Here is a 22,552-nt window from a genome sequence, read left to right as displayed (position 1 = left end):
GGCTTTGAACCTTTGGAACTAGAGAGCTTTTTGATGGCTCTCTCTAAGCCAGAACCCCCGCATCACCTCTCTCCTTCCTGTTCATCTTTACAGTAGTGTATTGGTTATGGTTCTGCTGCTCTGATAAAATACCATGACAAATCAACTTAGCAGAGAAAGGCTTCATTTTGGTTCACAGCTTGGGAGTACAGTGTCCTGGTGGGAAAATCCTATAACAGGGGCTTGAGACACCTGGTCACAGTGTAGGCAGTGTCAGGAATCAGGGAGATGGATGCTTGCAAGCTCTCAAGCTCTGTGTGCGTTTTCTATTGTATTCATTAAAGGACCGCTGCCCAGAGGCTGTTGCTTCCCACATTTACAGTGGGTCTTCTCACCTGAACTAACCTAAGAGATATGATTCCTCACACCTGCCCAGAGGCTTGACTCTATATCCTTCAGGCTAAAAACCAGTATCAGCCAATACAAGCTGTTACCCTTTTCTGTATGTTAAATGTTTGTGTGTTCATCTTCTACATCCCACTGTGAAATTTATGATGAAACAATGTTTTGTTTGACTAATGGGTCATTAGTGTTGGAACAATGCTTGAATAGACACAACACATGTAAATATTTGGTGAATGATTAATTCTATCCATCCTCAAGTTCACAGTGGTATTCTTGAAAATTCTGTAGAGATCTATCTTTTTGTCACTAAGCATCTGGTACTGCTCTCATAACTGAAACCGATCTTAGGATGGAAAGGTTTGAGGAAAGAAAAAAGATGGGAGGGCAAAAAGGAGGCTGTAAGAGAGTTCTTTTCTCACATTAAGGATCTGAAACTTTATCCTGAATTCTAGAGTATCCTCAAGACCCAACTTTGCAGGAACAATACACTTTTAAGGTTCCACAGGGATAATATCTAAACCTCTAACTACAAACAGCATACCTCTGTGAAAGCCCTGCTATACTGTAAAAGTCATCTCACACATATAATACTTAAAGGAAAGACCAAAAAAGAAAAAAGAAAAAAGAAAAAAAGAAAAAAAAAAAAAACACTTTGGTGTGGAAGTCAGAGCGCTTATGGTTATTTTACCATCATTTAATGTAATCTTTTAATGTTTTTATGTCATAAGAGGGCTGGGTGAACTATCACTAAGCCTATCTTGGAGGTTTCTGGGATGCTATTATGATAGGGTTGAGAGACACACACCACTCTTCAAGTGCAGAATCCTGTCCCTTAAAAGCTCAGCACTACACATCCACAAACCTATGTGAGAGAGGCAAAGAGGATGGCAGCCTAGAGGTTCTGTTGAGTCATCAAGATAGCTGTCATTCCTAGACCCAGTTCCATTGCAGGTAGATACAAGGCAGAAGGAAAAACATTGGCCTATCACCTTGTTGTGTGATTTCCTTTCATTTTGTCTTAGAATGGTTTGTTCAACCTCTGTTACATGTTGTACTATGGTCATCCCTCTAGATAAGTCCCTTGGTATGGATGTTCCTTTAAAGATATAGTGTCTATATCATTAGTCAGCTTTGCTGTGGTAACTCAGTTCTAGATACTGCCTCTGCACAGTTTAAGGGAAGGCTTGCCCCAAAAGCCTAAGCTTTCTAACCATGTTAGTCCTGAGACTCAGGCTTTCTGGTTATGTTTTTCAATTGCAAATATTTAATTTATTCTCATAGTTTATTTGTTTTTTTGTAATAAAATCTTCTTTTCATTGTCCTCCATAAAAAAAAATCTCACACAGAACCTAGAGTATTTAAACTGTGATGTTTTATTAACAGTTAAAACATTATATATATTTAAAGTTGTTCTGTGTGTCATAGTAGATGTAAATTGTGATCTCAGTGCCATGATTTTGAACAGCCACAGAGTTTCTGTCCTGATGTAGATAGATATTGGTTGTCTTGTTGCATAGCATCTGTACTTTTTTTAGAAATTATTTTTAAATGAGTTTAATGCCATGACATTGGGCCACCAAAAAATAAGCTAGAAGTTTCTAATCTATGGCTCATTTGTAACTGTAGGTAGGTTGGAGATTGCAAACTCATCATTCTCCATCTAGAGTAGAGAGCCAAATGCAGTTCAGTTTACTCTGTGTAGTTTTTTAACTAGTTGTCAATGGTTTGGAAATTGAACTGTGTTTTACATAAATACTTAGATTTCTCTCTTCTATTGAAATCTCCAAGACTCTGACAACTCTGGGATCATGCTCTAACCCAGAAATGACTCTATGGGTTTGCTCTTGCAGACTCACATATCTGCCGCTCCCCAGCTTTCTACCCTGTGGCATTTAAGTTGCTCCTCAAGGTGTATGACCAGAGGCAGTGAGAAGCTGTTTTCCTTTCTCTGTTTCTGGTCCCTCATTCTACTCCAAGCCACCATCAATATCTTCATGTCACCTTAGCAACCCACCTACCTATCCCCCCTTCTAGGGCCCTTTGTGCAAATCCTGGTTAGATTTTGCTCTTAGGTCCATATCTTGCATATCTTGCTTTCCACTGGCTGCCACAGTCTACATTTAGCTGGGTTTAGCCAATGAGAAACACAAACAGGAAAAGCTGAGGTGCATGTCCCTTCCTCACTGCTTTATCCTATACTCAAAGCAGGTCCATGCCCACAGAGAGCATTAACATCATTCAGGGACCTAACAGTAGGAACTTTGTATTGAGAAGGATAATCTAAAGCACAATTATTTATAAAGGAACTGTTTATTTATAAATTTATATAATTTATTTATAAATGGGCCTGTATGTAGAACTTTAGAACATAGTGCTTAGAATCCTACACAGATAGGAAGAGTCCATACATAGTAATGCATTTGAGTCTGGCAGCTTCCAGACACCTTCAGGCAAGGGATGCAGCCAACTGTGAGTAACTGTATTGAGAAGGAACCAGGGTATTGGAACCCTGGGCATTGGTTGCTGCTATTTGTACATGGTTTCTCATTAAAAAAAATTGGTATATCAGGCATTGCTTCCTTATTAAGAGGTTGGGTTATTGTGTGTACTATAATGGTAGAGCAGCAATTACAGCCACTACTGACCACAGACTTCTGGCTACAACCAAAATTGTCTCCACCTACTGTCTCAAATGTGTCCACAGCAGGTGTATAAGGATGAGGGTAAATGATTCCTCAATGAGACTGGTTCATTTAGCATTTATTGGGTTCTTCCAGTGTGCCAGATACCATCCCAGGAATGGGGAAAGAGAAAGAACAAGTCCCTGGTATATAAAGCTTAAATGATTGCAAAGGCAGAATGCACACACATTTAACATTTTTGTTTGTTTGGTTGGTTGGTTTTGGTATTTTTGAGACAGAGTTTTCTTGTCCTGGAACTAGCTCTGTAGAACAGCTGTCCTTGAACTCACAGAGATCCACCTGCCTCTACCTCCTGAGGGCTGGGATTAAGGGTGTGGGCCACCACAGCCCAGCAAATGCACACACATTTAAGTAGAGAGGTTTGTATAGTCAAGGCAAAGAAGACAAGTTCTTGGTATTCCCAAAACACAAGGGGGTGAGGAACTTTAAGAAATGAGGCCTGCAGGGAATGCAGAGGCATCACAAGGCTTCAGAGTTTACTTTGATAACCAAAGCCATAGAGAGCTGAGCCAGGAGGTGAAATCACCTAAAGCAGCTGACTGAAGGGCTGCTTTAGGCACAGGGATGTGTAAAGACAAGGATCTAGGGATAAACCGTGGGAGCAAGGTGGAATAAAAGGGACATCCACTGAAGCAGGAAGTGGCAATGGGAAAAGAGTAAAGACAGATGTGTGAGGGGGTTACATTCAGAAATACAGGCAGCTCCCCATGACCTGGCTCCTGAGTCCCAGTCCTACCCACACAGGCTGTCTTGGCTTGGGGTAAGGTGAAGTGGCAGGGGGAGTAGGAGATGGAAGGGAGATAGGATTGGTATGTAGAATAGGATTGTTTTAAAATAATAATAATATGCTCCCAAAGTCATTTTGTGCACATTCCCCATGGAGGGACACTCCCTTAACCTACTCCAAATGACTTAACAGATTTTTGTTGACCCCACCTGAAAGGCATCACCCTCCCTGTGGAGTGGGGGGTGTGGTGGGATGGAAGGGTGGTTGGGAATATGGGAGGGTGGGAAAGAGGAGGGAGGGAGAGGAAACTGGGATCGATATGTAAAATAAGGAAAATAAATAAATAAAGATGTTGGCCTGAGGGGGGCTGTATCTGTATTGAACATGCACGATCTTTCCTGTCACTGTTCCCCAACCAGCACAAGGTAACAATGTTCAGCCCAGCACAAGGTAACAACAGTCAGCATTCACATGGCACGAGGCATGACAGGGAACCTAGTAGGACTTGAAACGTAACGATGAAGGGTGTGCTTAAGTGACAGGCAAACTTCATGAGACTGTTTTACACAAGAGACTTGAGATCTACAGTTTCACACCCAAAGAGAATGACCTCATGTTCAGAATTTGGAAACAGAATTGCTGATAAGTCCACAGGATATACTTATGATTTTATTTGTGAATATGTCACAAAAATTATAGCAATCATTGATTAGTTTTAGTAGGTTAAGAAATTAACATATACCCTCATTTAAAAAAATAATTTTTATATTTTCCACTTAAGATTGAAAGAAAGAAAAGTGGATACTTTAAATAGCTCTATTAAAATAATTTCTAGTACATAGACAGCTCTTGGGTACATCATCATACCAGCAGTTAGAAAGAAAAATATTCATACTTCACTCTTTACCAAATATCCATTGATGGTATGGTTCTCAATTTTAGAGAAAAAAAACTTTCAATGTGATAAAGCAATCACTTCCATAACAAACAATGATGATTGTTAAAGATTCACCTTAATGAGCCAACTATTATGTGCAATCAATCATGCCCATCATTGCTTATCTGTCACTGAGAATCTACCATCCTAAAATTCAGTGGGAGCACTCTAAGGAACCACGTAAATCAAGTCTTCCAAAGGATTTCCTCACACCTAGTAAAATCCCACAAGTTCACTCTGGTTGGAGTCTTCTGTTCTTTCTCTTTACCAGTTGTTGACACTTGCTCTGTCCCTCTCCTTTTCTTTAAATGGTAGACTGCTTGACTTTTGTAACTAAAAGATTCAGTGTGTGTGTGTGTGTGTGTGTGTGTGTGTGTGTGTGTGCGTGTGTGCGTGCCCCACATGTATGAGTGAGGTGCCCACAGAGACCGAAAGAGGGTACCAGATCCCCTGAAGTTGGACTTACATGCAGTTCTAAACCTTCTGACTAGGATATTGAGATCTGAACTTGGGTCTTCTGGAAGAGCACATGCTGCTTTTAGCAACTGAGCCATCTCTCCAACCATCTTAAAATCTGCTTTGTAAATAATAATACATTGTATATGCATGAATAAGTTTTTACCTTAAATCTTTTCTTCTTACTATTGTTCTGTGTGATGTAGCATGGAAGCCCTGGTGTGTGTGCCACAACGCATGTGCTGAGCCATGTCACAGCACCACATATTATTAAACTGCTGAAAAAGAAAATGTGAAATAAATTTTCAGTGCAAAAAAAGCTATGTGGGATAGTGAATTTGCTATTGACATGATTTAGTCTATATTGTAACATACATCAAAACGCTATTGTATCCCTTGAATATATATCATCTTTCCTTTAAAAAATAATTTTAAGAGATTAAGAAATACAAAAGTATCCAAAATAGTTCAAATATAACCAAATAATGACAAATCTCCAAAATTAAAAAATAGAAGTAGATGTCAGCTGGGCATGGTGGCACAGGTCTGTAACCCTAGCATTTGGAACACTGAGGCAGGAGGATGCTGAGTTCCAGGTTAGCCTGAACTACATATAAAATCTGGAGTCTAGATCATCAAGGTAAATTTATGAAGTTCATAGATACATTACTGTCACCATGTTAGAAAATCTACTCTAAATATTTAAAAAAAAAAAAAAAAACATAATAGCCAGACTGAATCCCACTGAAGTCCCACTCCTGCCAAGGAGCTATTGGCAACTGATAGCTTCTGGGAAAGGAGACTTTGTTTTCTTTAAGTATGGCTCCAGGTAGATCACCATGTACTAGTGGAGAAACACATCAAAGAGTATACAGGCAGCACAAACTTGGCTTGATGGATGGGAACAAAGAGGACAGAGTTGAGTGGGTAAGAGAGTAGGGAGATCCATCTACTAAGAGTTGGGGGAGGGTGAATATGATTAAAACATATTGTACAAAATTCCCAAAGAACTAGTAAAAACATTTTAAAGGACCATAATACATTACTTGCCTTGCAATTTGCTTCAAATCATTCTGAAAAAATGTAGACATGCATTTTTCACACACATACAATATATGTATAATTTAAACATGCCATGGGTACCATATGGCCTGAATGTTACTCATTTTATTAATTATTTATTCATAGCTATGACTAAGGATATAAAAATGTATGGTGGTGGTAAGTTTTTGCATGTAATTCTTAAACTGGCAAACATTAACACTGAAATATGGCAAACATAAAGATGGCAGCCAGGAGACACTAGTAAAGCACTCAGAACCAATTCAATTCTGTGCCTAATGACAGACAAGATGATTCTCAGTTGCTGTTCTCTATGAGAACTCGAGTTCAAAGGAGTATGAAACAGTATTTGTGACTTATCACCAGAAATCATCATCTCTGGCTTGATGTCGCACATATAATAGATGTTACCTTGTCCGTGAGCATACTAGGGTTAAGTCCGTTCAAAAACAGCAAATGAAGCCATGCTAAAAAGGATAGTGACCTTAACACAAGCAACTGCATATAGAATAGTAATAAAAATTGAAAGATGAACCCATTGTTCTGGTTTACTTCCTGGTGTTGTGATAAATGCCAGGGACCAAAAGCAATTTGATAGAGGAAAGAGTTTATTTGGTGTATGGGTTGCAAACCATCATCAAGAAAAGCCCACGCAGGAGCTCATGGGAGAAAGCTTATTGGCCTGCTCTTTCTGATTTGCTCAGCTATTTTTCATATACAGCCAGGGTTCACTTGCCTAAGGACTGTGCCACCCACAGTGAGCTAGATCCTCCTACACCAATTAGGCCAATCTGTTCTAAGTAATTCCTCAGTTGAAGTTTCCTCTTTCTGGTGACACCGGGTTGTGTCAAGTTATTTCAAAAGGAAGTAGGAAATGTAGTCAACATAAGAGCTCATGCAGCTCCAGCCCCGAAGATATTTAAGGAACAAAGTAAATGTACAGTAAATATTTGTCAACTGAATAAATGAACAAATGAACTAATGCTTTTGTACAGGCAAGAAGGTCTAAGACCCCTTTGCCGACCATGAAAGTTCCTATGCCTAAGTTCTATGACAACTGTATAGCTGTGTAGAAATATGGTTGGATCAAATATGCTATGATAGAATGACAATACACAGAGTGGAGAGAACTCAGCAAGGCCAGTATGCCCAGAGTCTTCTCAGTTGTCTGGATAGCACTCCTCCTGCAAACTCTGGGTATGAACAGGAACCCTCCGAAGTGAAAGGGCAGAGACAAAGAGCAAAACCCAAAATAAAGCACAAAGCTTAATTTATTGATTATTTAAGGGAAGCTGTGCTGCCCATGCGCCAACTCCCCAAGCAGAACAGACTCCTGAAGTCCGTAAGCCTTCTCCAAAGCACGGAGTTCAATGAGCAGCAGACTTGCAGCAGTGGAGGGGACTTGGCGTTAGCTGTGAAGCCTCACATGGTCACTTCAAGAGTTTTGTTCTTTCAAGAACATGTTCATTGAAGTGAGTCTGAGTGACTTTCATAAAGAGAAACTGTCACCAAAGGGTTAACTTGGAAGTCATAGTCTCTGAAGACAGCCCCTAATGGGAGCTTTCACTGTTGAATGCATTTAGCTATAGAAATAGTATTAACTGGTTCAAACCAGTCTGATACAAATTCCAACAGCTTACTGTTTCTGTGACTAAAAACCAGTTGGTTTTTAACTAAGAGTCTAGAAACCTATTCTCAAACCTCCTGTGATGGCTGGCATTGATTTCAGCTTGAGAAAGTCATCTCAGAAACAAACATTGGACAGGTTTACAAGGGATTTTCTAGACTGGGTTAATTGAGAATAGATGATCTATCCAAATAAGGATGTTGTTATCCCATGGGCTAAGGTCCCAGCATCCCCCCCCAAAAAACAAAAGCAGCAGAAAACAAAGCAGATACCAACTTTCATCATTCCACTTTCTGGAAGCAGACACAATGTGACCAGCTATTGATGCTCTTGCCGGCACACTTTTCCCACCATCGTGGACTGTACCCCTTGAACTACAAGGCACATTGGATACTTCCTCCCTTGTTTCATGTCACTTATTTTGCTACAGCAATGATAAAATTAACTAATATGCCTCTCATTTGGTCATCCTTCAGCCAGATTCTACAAAATTTCAAAATCTTCATCTTGTTGGCAATACTCCTCAAAGATTATATTTTATTGGAAGAAATGCCATGTTCACTTTGAAAGTAACTGTGTCGGTTAGATATTTGCCTCTGTAACAAAAAAAAAAAAAAAAAAAAAAAACTACTTATAAAGAAAAGTGGACTCAATCATTTAGCTAGCAGATTTGGAGAGCAAGGCATCCCACACTGGTTGTGGCAGGACACCACGGCCAATGACAGAAGACAGAACATCCTAAAGAGCAATAACACTCAGTGAAAACTCAAGGGATCACACAGACTGACTTCTAAGGTCATGGTTTCAAATGATCTCAGTGACTCAAGACCTCCCACTAGCCTCCACTTCCCAATACACCCACCACCTACTGTAGCACCACCCAATACATCCACCACCTACCTCATAACACACCCAGAACCTATAGTAGCACCACCTGAAGAACCACACCATCCACACATGACCCTTCAGTGGAACACCACCATTTAATGTTTGGATCATGTTAACAAGACCACGGCATATATAAGTACTTAAGACTCCTTACAGATTTGAAACATCCATCAGTGAAGAAGACCAAAATTATTAATATAATTAACTCTAGAAACATAACTCAGTGCTTCCCAAGAAAACAAGTTCTGACACCTGAAGTTACCTTAGTCATTTATTATGTTGATGTCCTAATCTAACTACATTAGGATGCAATGACATGGTATTAAACATTAAGATAGATCAAATCCTAATTTGATTGATTGATGTTCTTATAAAAAAAAGTCGAACTAGAACCCAGATGCAGATGGAGAGGACAAGACCAGGCTGCAGAAACACATAGAGACAGCTGACCTGAACAAGGAGGAGCTAACGTCCAACAAAACAACTGACAACAAATGCTGGAGAGGGTTCAAAGGAAAAGAGAACCCCCATGTACTATTGGTGGGACTGCAAACTGATGCAGCCACTATAGAAATCAGTGTGAAGAATCCTTTAAAAGATAAAAATAAATCTACCACACAACCCAGCTATATATTTCTTCATAGATAACTTGCTCAACCATGTTCACTGTTGCTCTATTCACAATAGCTAGGAAATGGGAATGACCTAAATGCCCTCCTACTGATGGATGGATAGTGAAAATGTGGCTCACATACATGATGGAATACTAGGCAGCAATAAAAAAAAAATGAAATCATGAACTTTGAAAGTAAATGGGTGGAACTAGGAAAGATCATATTAAATGATATAACTCAGACCCAGAAAGGCAAACATTGCATGTTCTACCTCATTTGAGTTTCCTAGTTCCAAATCTTCAGTTACAGGTGCAGTCCTCACCCATCCATTATTAAGGAAATTTAAATGAATGAAGACCATGATAGAAAACCATAACCAAAATACAGAGCTGTAGAGTCTAATACCATTGGTTACATCTACAATACCACTCTTACAGGAATTATTGATTCAGGGATAATTGCTGAAGAGGAGTTAGAAAGATTGTTAGAGCCAGAAGATCAAAGAGTTTGCTGTGAGAATGGGTCGATAACTAATTACATGCCAGACATCCTATGTTGAAAACAGAGACAATGAGCAGATGGCATTCATGTCTACATGTGGACAGACTTCTTCAGCCAGTGCTTTCCAACAATGAAGCATGTAAAGTTCTCACAGACAAAACATTAACTCCTCTGAGTTTGACACTACAGAGGTTAATATAACCATTTAATATTGGAGGATTATTTCTTTATGGAAGAAGTGTTTTAAGTTTGAAACACTTCATTTTATTGTTGGCTAGGTCAAATCACCCTATAATATTGTGGTGGCTTGAATAGGAATGGCCCCCATAGACTCATGTGTTTGAATGTTTTGCCTATAGGGAGTGGCACTACTAGGAGATATAGCCTTGTTGGAAGTATGTCATTGTGGGGGTAGACTTTGAGGTCTCATATATGCTCAAGGTACAACCAATGTGTCACACAGTCTCCTGCTGCTGCCTGCAGATCCATGTGTAAAACTCTCATCTCCCTCTCCAGCACCATGTCTGCCTGCTTGCTGCCATGCTTCCCACCATGATGATAAAGGACTAAACCTCTGAAACTGTAGGTCAGCCCCAGTTAAATGTTTTCCTTTATAAGAGTTGCTGTGGTCATGGTGTCTCTTCACAGTGACAGAAACCCTAAGACAAATGCTAAGCACTCTAGAACCCTGATGGCTAACAACAAGAAAGGTTAACTTTAGCCAAGGTATGCCTTGTCTGTGCTTTTAACATCTTATTTCTGAGAACCAAGATACCTACTCAGTACACGCTGTTCTAGTGGTAGAGGGACAGGAGCAAACAAAACTCAGATGGTGACTGTAAAGATATATATCAATCAAGCATGCTGTGAACACTGGACAGATTGCTTTGGAAGCAGCTGCTGAGTTTGGAGGGGGTGGCTTTCTGTGGTAGAAGCACATCTTTGGGAACAAGACAGGTTGAGGTTGTCAATAGAGAGCACTCCCCACATGGATGGCAAGCCCTTTGCAGAGATATCTAAGTGGAACATCTCTAGAACTATTGTCATGGATCCACTCTTGCCCACATTCTTGTGACCAGAGTATATCACATGGCTGAGCCAGATGCCAAATGGACAGGATGGAGGTTGGAGGATAAATCTTAGGGTGGGCCCCAGAGAAGAAGCCCTATAGGCAAGAGCGAAGTACAGTGTCCAAAAGGCCATGTCACTAATTCAGACGTCCTTGTCATGTAACTCTGAGCAGGACAAATGATATATGAAATTCTTAACAGCACACTTATCCCACTTCTGGCAATCAGAGCTCACTGGATGACAAAATCCAAGACATAACTAACCAGTGAAATTACTGATATTTGCTCAAAAAGCCCATAGATGAGCCCAGCCTTCTGTGTGGCAGTTCCCTTTGTGCACACTTAGGTCCCAATTTTGGAGCTGCTACTCATCCTACACCTACTTTCAGCCGCTATTCTCATTATCTCTGAGAGATGGTTATTATTCTTGACAAATTCACTGGGTTTTTGCAAGGGTTAAGCATTCCATGCTGACCCTAAATTCATAATTTAATCCCAACCACTGATATGCCTAGTTGTAATAACGAGCATGTAGTGCACTTATAACATTATTTTAACTCTGATATCCTAAACTACTCTTCCATAGATTTTGTTACATTAATAAATCTAATACATTTACATAAGAATTGTCCCCTTCTTAAGTGAACATAAACTCCACATAAAAGATGCTCAGATCTTAACCTTGTAAATCTTTTTAAGACTAATAATTCTACTTATGATAACGTTTCTTAAATTAGCAGATGATAATAAAAAACTATAAAGCAATCCTATTAAGTGATTATAAATGGAAAGTGACACTAATACCAGACCTGAGCTATTCAGCTATGCTCTCTCTGCTGCAGATCACAGGAATTTACACTCACTGCCTATTCGTTTCTTTGTTGTCCTACTTATAACTTTTAAGGTACTCCCTTCTAATGCTTTGAAACTCCAAAGGATACATTAGCAGTGGAGTGTGCACAACAGACTTTACCTTCTAATCTTCCATATAAGCACACAGAGTAAGCCTATTTTCAAACAGCTCTTCTGTTTTCTTTTGGAAGGACCCTAAAAACCCTTCAGCAAGCAGCAGGTCCTTCACTCTACAGCCATGGCTGCAACAAGACCTAAAACACAAAGATTTCACCAAGATGACACAGGTGTGTTAGTTAAATGCCAGATGTTCCCTGAGGGCAATGAAAGATAGCAGTTGTGGGAATGCTTCCAAAAGAATGGGATAAAAAGAGAGAACTCTACTTGGGACATGGTTCTGCCTAATTTATTTCATGGCCTGTGGGAAATTACTGGATACCACCCCTGAGAGACCTCTGAAGATTTGTTTAGTGAGAGCGATTCTCCCTTTGTCCCAAAGTGAAACCTGTGTCCCCAATAGTCCCCAATTACTTTTATAAGATAGAGACAGTTTCAGTACAAGTTCAGTTCAGGGACTGAAACACAGTGAAGTAATTAGCACTTCCATCTTCAATTTAAGGTAAGAACTGTCTTTCTCCTTCCCCACTACTGGCTCAAACACCATGGGCATTGAGGAAAGGGATGCAGTTGGTCTCCAAGTCCCCCTTCCCTCAGCTTCAGTTACAACATGGAGGCCGGTGATGAGGAAGAATAGGACATTACCTGTTTGGTTAGACAGCAGCTACTGTCAGGTCCACTGTCTCTTTAAGGCTTGGCTCTTTCCTTGCTGGATAGTTGTGGACTCTATGGGTTTCTTTGACAAAGACAAATGCATTGTTTTGGACTTGCAACTCACCACCCTCCTCCCAAGACCTTAGCCAGCATGCATGATCCACTCTACACAGTCCTATTGCCCTCCAATATGCTCCTGTAGTCTAAGAAAGGGCATTGGACAGTGCTCTGTTGACTCTGCCCTCAGTCAATATCTGGTCATGAATTCATTATCATCAACAGCTCTCTGAGTACAACTCAAACACAGCACAGGGACCTCTGTCCTGCAGAGACTCGGCCATCTCCTGCAGCTTCCTCGCTCGCACAGACATCTCTGTGCTTCAGATGCTCTCCTCTATCTCCCAAAGCTTCCTCGATCACAGCAACAGCTTCAGGGAACATGCCGATGCTTTTCTGAGTGCTAACATGGAAACCCCTACCCTAGTCCAAAGTGGAGAAAGATAGCTTCTGCCCCAAGCCACCTGGGAATGTGACCTTGAAGACTATTTTGTCTCAAAAGAAAAAAAAAATCAATTAGTTCTCTAACCAAGAATGATGGTTCATACCTATAATCCCAGCATTTGGGAGTCTAAACCAGAAAGATTTTGATTCAGCCTAGCTTAGGAAACATGATGAGACCATTTAAGAAAACAAAATCATATCCAACTAAATAAATTCTTTTATATCACTACATTACAACTCCTTTCCTAATAACAAATCCTAATAACAAAAATATTGTGATGCTCTTTTTCTTTTATTCTTGTTAAATTCTGCATTGTTTCAGATTTTCATTTTAATCAGTAAAATTTATTGCAGTGATTTTTTCAATTATACCCAACCAAGCGCATTGTTTTAATAATATCTTTTTTTGCAACATTCCTCTGCTACCATGCAGTGAAATTCATAGATAACCCAACCAACCTGCATATATATAATTTCAAAGAATCAATACACTACTACAACTATAAAATGGGAGAAAATAAAATTTTATGAATATAGCAGCATTTCTCTATTCAGACGCCCAAGAATGTCTCCACTAGAGAAGAACAAAAAAGATGCTTATCCTTATTTAAAATGATTACACTTAGATTTAAAGAAAACCAATATTCAATAACACCAACCCATCTGTATGTTTCATACTTTAAAATAAAGTTTTAAGGATTAAGAGCGAGTTCATGCAGCATCAACAACAACTATCAACAACTATCGACACAGAGTTGGCTAGCATCCCAGGTCCACAGGTGTTTTGTAATCTATTTGGGGATCTTGACCAACTCTTAGTAACTCTTCAAATAAAAGTGCACAGCATGTGTCCTTCTCACACAGCTGTTGTTCTCAGCAAATGCAATGTTCTGCATCACAGGGGCCACTTGCCAGATAGGCAAAAGTCATATACAACTTGGGGCAAGTTTTCCAGTGCATGGGCTGTTACCAGCAGGACGTAGCATCTGGCTTCCTTGGTCCCACCTATTCAGGGCCAGTTGAGCATCAATCACTGTATCATCCAAAAAAAAAAAAAAAAAAAAAGAAAGAAAGAAAGAAAGAAAGAAAGAAAGAAAGGAAGGAAGGAAGGAAGGAAGGAAAGAAGGAAGGAATACATCCGAGATTATCCATTTGGTGAACATCCCAGTCTCCTCCAAAGTGCAAAGTACTCAGCTGCTGCCTCACATTGCCTCAGCCAGAACTGAAAGATATTGCCCTGAAGGGAGGACAAGGAGAATACAACCCTTTGGAAGGAACAGAGAGGGAAAACTAAGCGTCTCCCTTCAGAGCAGAGATCTTCTGTATTTAGTCGGTCCTGACTAACTGATGGTGTCAGAGGTCTAAGGCTGGATCAAGAGGCTCAGTCATGTGCTCTTAACCATTCTAGATTTCACACCTGAATGCCAAAAGGTAGACATTGATACTGGGCCAAGGGAAAAAAAACAAAAACAAAAACAGGCACCTTAAAAAGGGGAAATACAAATGATGCTTTTGTGTTTCTTACAACATAAAGTGACCAAAGTCACCATGTCTTTGTGAATAAGACCTGTGTTATTGATCTTCCTGATATTAAATTTCTCCAAATTTATGTTTTCCAAATGTAAGTTTTCATGATAAAATGCCTAGATGGGTCTTTAAAGTTAAAGGTATTTTTATAAACATAGGTAACTCCTGTTAGTACAGAAATTACTTGAATATTTACTTATATATCCACACATATCCCTTTGTATATGTGCCTTATGCAATTGGTTCTCATTCAGAAAAAAAAAGTACAAGTAATGAATGGCGTAAGTGTCATCCTGTAAACAAATATAGCCTAGCCCCTTGACAGTGCATCATGAGAAAAGCAGACATATGAGTTCTCTCCCTATTAGCTTTTGTGAACCACTCTTGACAAGGTTTATATTGCCAGTAAGCAGGTAGATGCTGAGGCCTCATGTAAATCTGCAGCAGTATAGAGGCATGGTGTATAACGGTTTCCTGTGGAGTGAGCACTGAGCCTTCAACTTCAGCAAAACTGCAGGGAAATCATCCCCTCTGCTAACTCCTTCTGGAATCAGTAACTAACAGTTCTAAAGTTCTGCACGACCCAGTACAGTCTGGTGTGCAAGAACATCCAGTGGTGTGTGTGTGTGTGTGTGTGTGTGTGTGTGTGTGTTAAGTAAGACCCCTCTAGCTGCTCCCCACCCCATGCAGTCCAACATTTAGTAACTTCTAAAACACATACTGCCCGAAAATCAAGCTAACGTTCTGCATCTCCGGCATCTTCCCATGGGAGCTGAGATCTTGGAGCCTGTGACACACAACAACAAATAGGTTGTATTGGTTTTTTTTCCACCTGAGGTACCAGTGCATCATGTTTGAAAATCTTAGAATGATATTTAGGGAAGATCTTTTATTTTTCCTCCATACATGAACACATTATCAGATACAAAAGCCTCGTACAAATCAGCTATGAAACTGAGGCTGATAAAGCTAGAGATTCATGATTTATATTCATTCTTGTCTGTCTATCTAATAGCTTCTTCCTTAAGTGTGCTTAAGGTTAGTGGGTAAAAATTATTCTTGAATTTCTTAAAGCTGCCAATCACCAGACTGCAAGACTCTACAAATATTATCATAAATCATTATTCGGATCATAAAAGCTCTGTTTAAGAAATTATCCTTTAAGGTAAGAGCAAATACAAGTGAAACCCATGAATATAACTTGATTTGCATTCTGGTCGTATAAACCAAAGTAGCTCAATCTTTAGCCATGCCTTGCATGTGTCTACATGTGACTTGTAAGATTCCTATCACTGAAGAAAAACAAAATTATCTAAACTTGTAACTCACCACTATTATAGCCACTACATTATCAAACCAAGTGGTGGGCAGGGAAAGAACAGAGGCCTGATACCCTGGCATAGAGAAACAAAGAACAGCATACTTCTTGAAGAAATGAATGCTACAGTTGATGACACTCAAAGAAGGCATGTATCTCTTGGGACCATAGCACATGGGAGTCCTTCATAGACATGAAATTAGACTGGATGATACTAAAAAATTAATATGCAACAAGATGCATGTTGCTTGTTTAACATGAGGAGAGTTTCAATCCTGTAGCATGAAAGCAGTTATATGGGTGATGCTTTTTGACTTCCCAAAACAACCACTTCTCTCAGTCTCATAGCTACCAAAATCTAGCTCTAGAATGCTGGAGCAAGGGTTAACCATTCAATACTCCCACTATAGTGGTAGTGTTGCAGTTGAGTACCAGCCCAGGGATGATTGCTTTGGATCAATAAGTTCGATAATAAGATTGCCCTGCCACCGTGAGGAACTCTTCACTTGGGAAGTATCTCTTGTGTTACTTGAGTGCTATCATATGGTAAGCCTGCCTGCCTGCCACTCTACCATGCCAGCTGGAAAACTTGGAAAATAAAGGCAACCAAAACAACATCGAATAGCAAAGAAGAACCTGGCATACTGAGTTCTGAATCAAAGCTTGCACACTAGTTATATAAAACATTTGAGCCATGGTTTTCTTCCTGTTAAAGACTTTTTTAATTGAATACTTACACATCTTCCCCAAACCAAAGGGATGGCAGGATGGAAGGAAGAAACACTAACAGGTAAAATGATTATATTTCACTAGCATGTCCTCAGGCAGTGTTAATCACATAGGGTTCACTCCATATCTGCTAAATGAGAATAAATGCTACAAACCACAGGAAAGGCTATAAACCAGAGAATGAAAAACAATAAGAGTCATTTTTATTTGAGGTGTGTGGGGGGGTGTAGAGGTGTGCCTGTTTGTTTTTGAAAGAGAGAAAAAGAAGGTGTGGATTGGATGCATGGTGATTTGGGAAGTATCTGGGAAGAGATGAGGGAGGAGAAACCATTGTCAAAATATACTATAAAGAAAAAATGAATTTTCAATAAAAATTAAAACTTTTTAAAGTAAGAATGCAAGAACCATAAAAGGAAATATAGAAAACTTACACTGTACAAAGCAAGTAACTCAAATAATACAAAGCTTTATTTATTAATTTTTGAAATTCTTTGCATTGATCATTTTTGCTTAATCTTGCTATAAACCAGAAAATACTCTACAAAATAAAGTCTACTTGAAAATCTGGAAAGATGTGTTTGATGCTTGAGCTGAAGAGGAGACTAAGTAGAACACAGAAGAAGCTCTAGCAGCTCCTATGAGTGTTTAACTTTGAAAAGGCAAGAGAGAGAGGGGGGAGAGAGAATAGTCAAGAATTCTGCTTTGTGTGTGTATACTTTCCTAAATAAGAAATTATCTGACCTTCTAATGACTGCTCCTTGGGGCTTCTGTAGTCACACTTAGATCTGTGAGCACGATGTTTACAAAGAGTGGGCACAAGCAGAACCTGTTGCCAGGGTCAGGGGGCTACCTGTATGGATTTAAACTCTTTGTGTAGAAACTGAATTTAAATGTGATAAAAAAAAAAAATAGGTACCCATTGACCTTTCATCAAACAGAAAACAAGAAACTCTTTCTTTCAAGCATAATATTAGTCACAAATCTAAGATCACTTATTTCAGTTTGAAGTGTTTATTGGCTCCATATAGCATGTTGGCATTACCTTCAGTAAATATAATTCAAACTGTGGCTACCTAGCTTCATTTCCTACAGGTTCTCCTTCTATTTTCAATCAATGATTGAGCTCTTTAAAATTTATTTCTTTTATTTTTGAGATTGTAATTACATCATTTCTCCCTTTTCCTTCCTCCCTCCAAACCCTTCCATGAACCTCTTTTCGTGTTCTCTTTCAAATTCACAGCCTCTTTCTTCATTAATTCTTATTACATGCATTTGTGTCTTTAGATAAACATATATTCCTAAGTACAACCTACTCAGCAAAATGATGAACTATGAGTGCATATTTAAAGAACTCTAAAACCCCGGGGGCAACAATAGGAACACAGTGGTAAGTCCCACCATAGCTCTGTCTATGACCTTCACCATCTCTCCCACATTGTTTGTGATTCGGGAAACTGAGTAAGATGAAGGACCTCGCAAGTGTCTTAACAGCATGCTCCCGTTGCTGTAGCGCTGAGAGCATGGCAATAAAGTAAGAAAGAAATGGGAAGTGAAGGTACTAGAACTCAATGCCACTTGAAGAAATAATAATTGTGTCATACTTGGCTTATCAGGATCTCAGAATGAAAGCATTTTTTGCCAACTTTCTTTTTCAAAAGAAGATAACCCCAGGGAATATATTAACACTGGAAAGACATGTAAGAGACGGAGGACCAGGAACTCTAAAGTTGTGTCTCCTAGAAATGACAGAGAAGCTGCACCCATGATTCTCAGCAGCATGGCAGACTGAACAAGGACATCACCAATAGACATGCTAACAGGGAAGGAGGAATCTCAGAGTCCCACCCCTAGACAAAGACCTACAGGCAACTAAAGACTGCAAACAGAGGGAGAATCAATCTAAAGATGATCCCCCTAACTGGTTATCCAGTAGCAAGTGATCAGCCCTAAAATCATATACATACTAGCAAAACTAAATCGACTCATCGGGTTGTGTATATGTGTGTCTATTTATAGATATATGTATACATAGGGTGTGTCTTCACACATATATGCATATGTAGTGTTGTGTGTTTATATATATATGTAGAATTATGTTTATAAATATATGTATATATAGTGTTGTGTTTATTCATATGTATATATAGTGTTTATACATACATATGTAGAGAGTGCATGTGTTTATGCATATATGTATACATAGTGTGTATGTATATATGTGTACACATATATATGTATGTATGTGTGTATATGCATAACAGTTTCAAAAAACAGGAAGCCATGAATTTGAGAGGGAGTGAGGAAGGACATGGGAGGACTGGAGGAAGAAAAGAGAAAGGGGAGATGGTATAATATTTTAATTTTAAAATTCAGTCTTAAAATTGAAATAATACACAGATGTGAAGATGAATATGTGCACATGTTCACACACATACACATACACACACAGGGTACATCACTAGACTCACTATGAAGAAGCCACCGAGAGAATTGCTATTTAATGCTTATTAACTCCTGATCCCACCTTTCCCAAATTCATGGCCATAAGCAATTTGACTTCCTAATTGATTTGATAAGCCTGTTGGTGCCCAGCAGCCTTTAGCAGAGAGTTGTCACCCAACAGCTGATCTTTGGCAGCCATTGAGACTGTCTTCCTTCAGTTGCTTTGAAAACTGTACAGATGCCTTGAGGAAGCTTCGCCTCAATAGCAACTGCTGACTGCCAAGGCCAAAGCACAACTCTGGCCCCAGAAGACACTTTTCCTGTTAAAAAAAAAAAAAAAAAAAAAAAAAAAAACCTGTTTCAGTCAGCTTGCACTGAACTCTCGGCTAGCCTTGGGAAAGAAAAAAATAAAAAACATAAAAGCTAGCTGCCATTTTCATTGAGCCTAGTTAGATAGACAGCATTTCCTCTGGTGGCCCAACCAAAGGCCTTGGCTAGTGCAAACGCATCCTGTGTCTGTCAAGGCCTGGCTATGATTATTGTAAGTACAGCCCTGTAGTGAGATATCCACCCCGTCCGCACCTGTTGCAATGACCACACCCATTGGGGCGTGGAGACAGGTGCGGTCGTGACTGGTGGGGTCTAGGTCTGGGGTCCGGGAACTCCAGCTCGTTCTCTTACTTCTTGACCGGATTGTAGAGAGGATGCCGGGGGCATCCTTGGACCCAGAACCCACGGTGGTCATCTGTTTCTGATGTAAATGATTTCTCCCCGAATAAACATCAGTCAGCCTATATTGTGTCCCAGAATCTTATTGCCCACGCAATGCAGCTCTCCTGTTTTACGACATCACTGGTGCAAATACCCTTGTCTCAGCCTCCTGCTGGCTATGCAATCAGGACATTTGGCTCACTTGAAAGTCGGCCAGGAAACACCCTCTGCTGGCCTTAGATGTGATGATATAAAGCCCAATAAAAAGCTTCTCCCAGTGGCCTTTCCTGGTTAACTTTTTATCTTTATTATTCGTAGAGTAAGACAAATTGATGACAGGAAGAGGAGATGGCAGAAGCAGAAGGAAACTGGTAACAGCAGCAGGAGTAACTAAAGAGCTCCAGAGGAGCAGCTGGGGAGAGGCCTGGCAGAAACAAGGATGATGGATGAAGTAGAAAGAAGGGAATGGGGTGGACAGCCGAGGCTGAACATAAACGCCGAAAAAGAGCCAGTGATGGCAAACTGTGCAAGAAGCGTTCAAGAGAGCCACCAGCTTAGTGATCTTAGTCCCAGTATCAGGTCCAAAAGCCGTAACACAAGCCTCTGCGGAGAGCTATGCGCCGGCATTGAAGGCACAAGAGCTGGGATGCTCACAATGACAGAAACCAAAGGCCAGGAAGCTTGAGGCCTGTTCAGGAGCTGCAGCAGTCTCTGGCATCACTTGCTGTAGACACTCACTGCTGCTAGAATTACAAAGTTGCCAAATGCGGGAGCCACTGGCAATTAAAACCCATAGAAACAAGCCCATCTTAGTGCCTAGGGCCATAAGTCTCTGGCTTCTAAACCCTGTGGTCATAGCCCCCTGGCTGTCAGAAGTAAGCCTTGGGCACTTAAGGGCTCAGCCCACACAGCACCAGAGGAGTTTCTCCTCACCTACTCAGGATTTCCAACCAGGCAGAGCAGAAGGATCCAAGCTGGTTGGTGACATTTTAATTATATTGCAAGTGGTATTAGGTATGTATAGAGAATACTTCAAGGCCAACTCAGCTTCAGGGGTGGTGAATAATTCACTACTCATGGAATACGATTATGTGTCTTATTTTAAGTTCTCCAAACTTTACTGATGAAAAGAGAACCAGTCTATGACACCCTTGCTCCTTGCCCCTGAGTGTAAGATTTCATTCTCCATCAGTTGGTTCCACTGCCATCTCTTTCTCTGTGTGGGATACTCACACTCAACTTTCTGCTTCTCTCTCCTCATCTGGAGTTTGTTAGTTATCGCTGCTATTTATTGGGCCCTTAGCTTTTGCACTCAGTCTCTTCAGATTTATTCACACATTCAATTGTAAGAAGAAAAGGGCAGAACTAGTGTGTGGCTTTGATTTACAGAATTGATTTCCCATCTAGCAAAACTCTCACCTTTATGAATACATAAATAAGTAATCAGCTTTCCCAATTCTAATCATGTAACCAATGTGACTTGTTTTCAGAGGCAACATGGAGAGCTGGTGACATAGGACACCCTAAACCCTTCAAGCCTCCTTCCCATTCTTTATCTGAACCCCACTCTTACCTCCTGGCAGTGGCTTTGCTTCAGCTCTGAAGAAACAGAGAAAGAGTCACTAAAATCTTTGCTCTCCAAATAATAAAAAATACACCGAACTGCACCTTTTGGAAAGCAAGGTAACTGTAGTATACTATTTCGGAAGCCTGTCAAGAAGCAATGAAGACATAAAGATCCTGTCACTAATTAGGACAGTTAAGTGCAAGCTACTCTTCTCCACATGGTGAAACTCTGTGCAGTAGATAGTGTTACCAAAACCTACTTTAAAATGGTGAGCTCACCCTCAGAACATAAAGTGACTTCCTACAATCAGACCACCAGTCAATGGCAGAGTTGAGAAAGATCAATAAATAGTGCACAGCTCCTATATGATTAATTCTTCCTTAGGGAGGATTCAAATATAAACAAAGACTTCATTAGCAGGCATTTCCATCTTCTGGTATTAGTATTCCTTACTGCCAATAAATACAAGTCAGTCTTCATTTTTGCATAATGAGTGTTGTGAGAACAAGATGCACTGCAGTACTCTGCATCAAGCATGGCTTCAGCCCCTGCTCGTTCAACAAGCTCGTATCTTAGCACCTGCGACACATTAGCACATATAAGCTCTGGAAGCACAAGATGCAGAAGGCAAACCTCTGACCTCATGCCCTTGGAGTTTAAAGTTCATTATCTGTAATATATGGCAGCAATTACTAAGCTAGTGGCACCATCCACCAGCAGAACACAGAAGAGGGAAACGCTTGCTTAGCAATGTTAGAAAAGAATGAAGACTTGAAGAGAACAAAAAGAGGTGGCTTTTACGTTTTAATGACCCGTGTAAAATGATACCCTTCTTACCAAAATAGGACACTTAGAAGAGATTTAAATAGTATAGGAAACTACCACCTTGAAATTGAGGTGTAGCTAGTATTCTGTCTGGTGGACAGATAGGCTGTGCACCCACGCATACATAATGCATCCATGCATTCGTGAATACAAGCACACTTTCCACAGTTCACCATTGTGTCACACACGGAGTGAACACTAAACCATTGTTGTTCTGTTGCAGTTAGAACTTTAATAGCACACCTTAGGGCTGATCAAGCTCCTCACAGAATCCACGTCCCTTCTCTGACATGATTTGCTCACTCTTTCCTCCTAACTTATTCAGGGATGTTTCTAATGCA

This window comes from Phodopus roborovskii, unplaced genomic scaffold (genome assembly GCF_943737965.1).
Source record: "Phodopus roborovskii unplaced genomic scaffold, PHOROB, whole genome shotgun sequence".
Classification (NCBI taxonomy): Eukaryota; Metazoa; Chordata; class Mammalia; order Rodentia; family Cricetidae; genus Phodopus; species Phodopus roborovskii.
Note: the sequence above shows the minus strand (reverse complement) of the source record.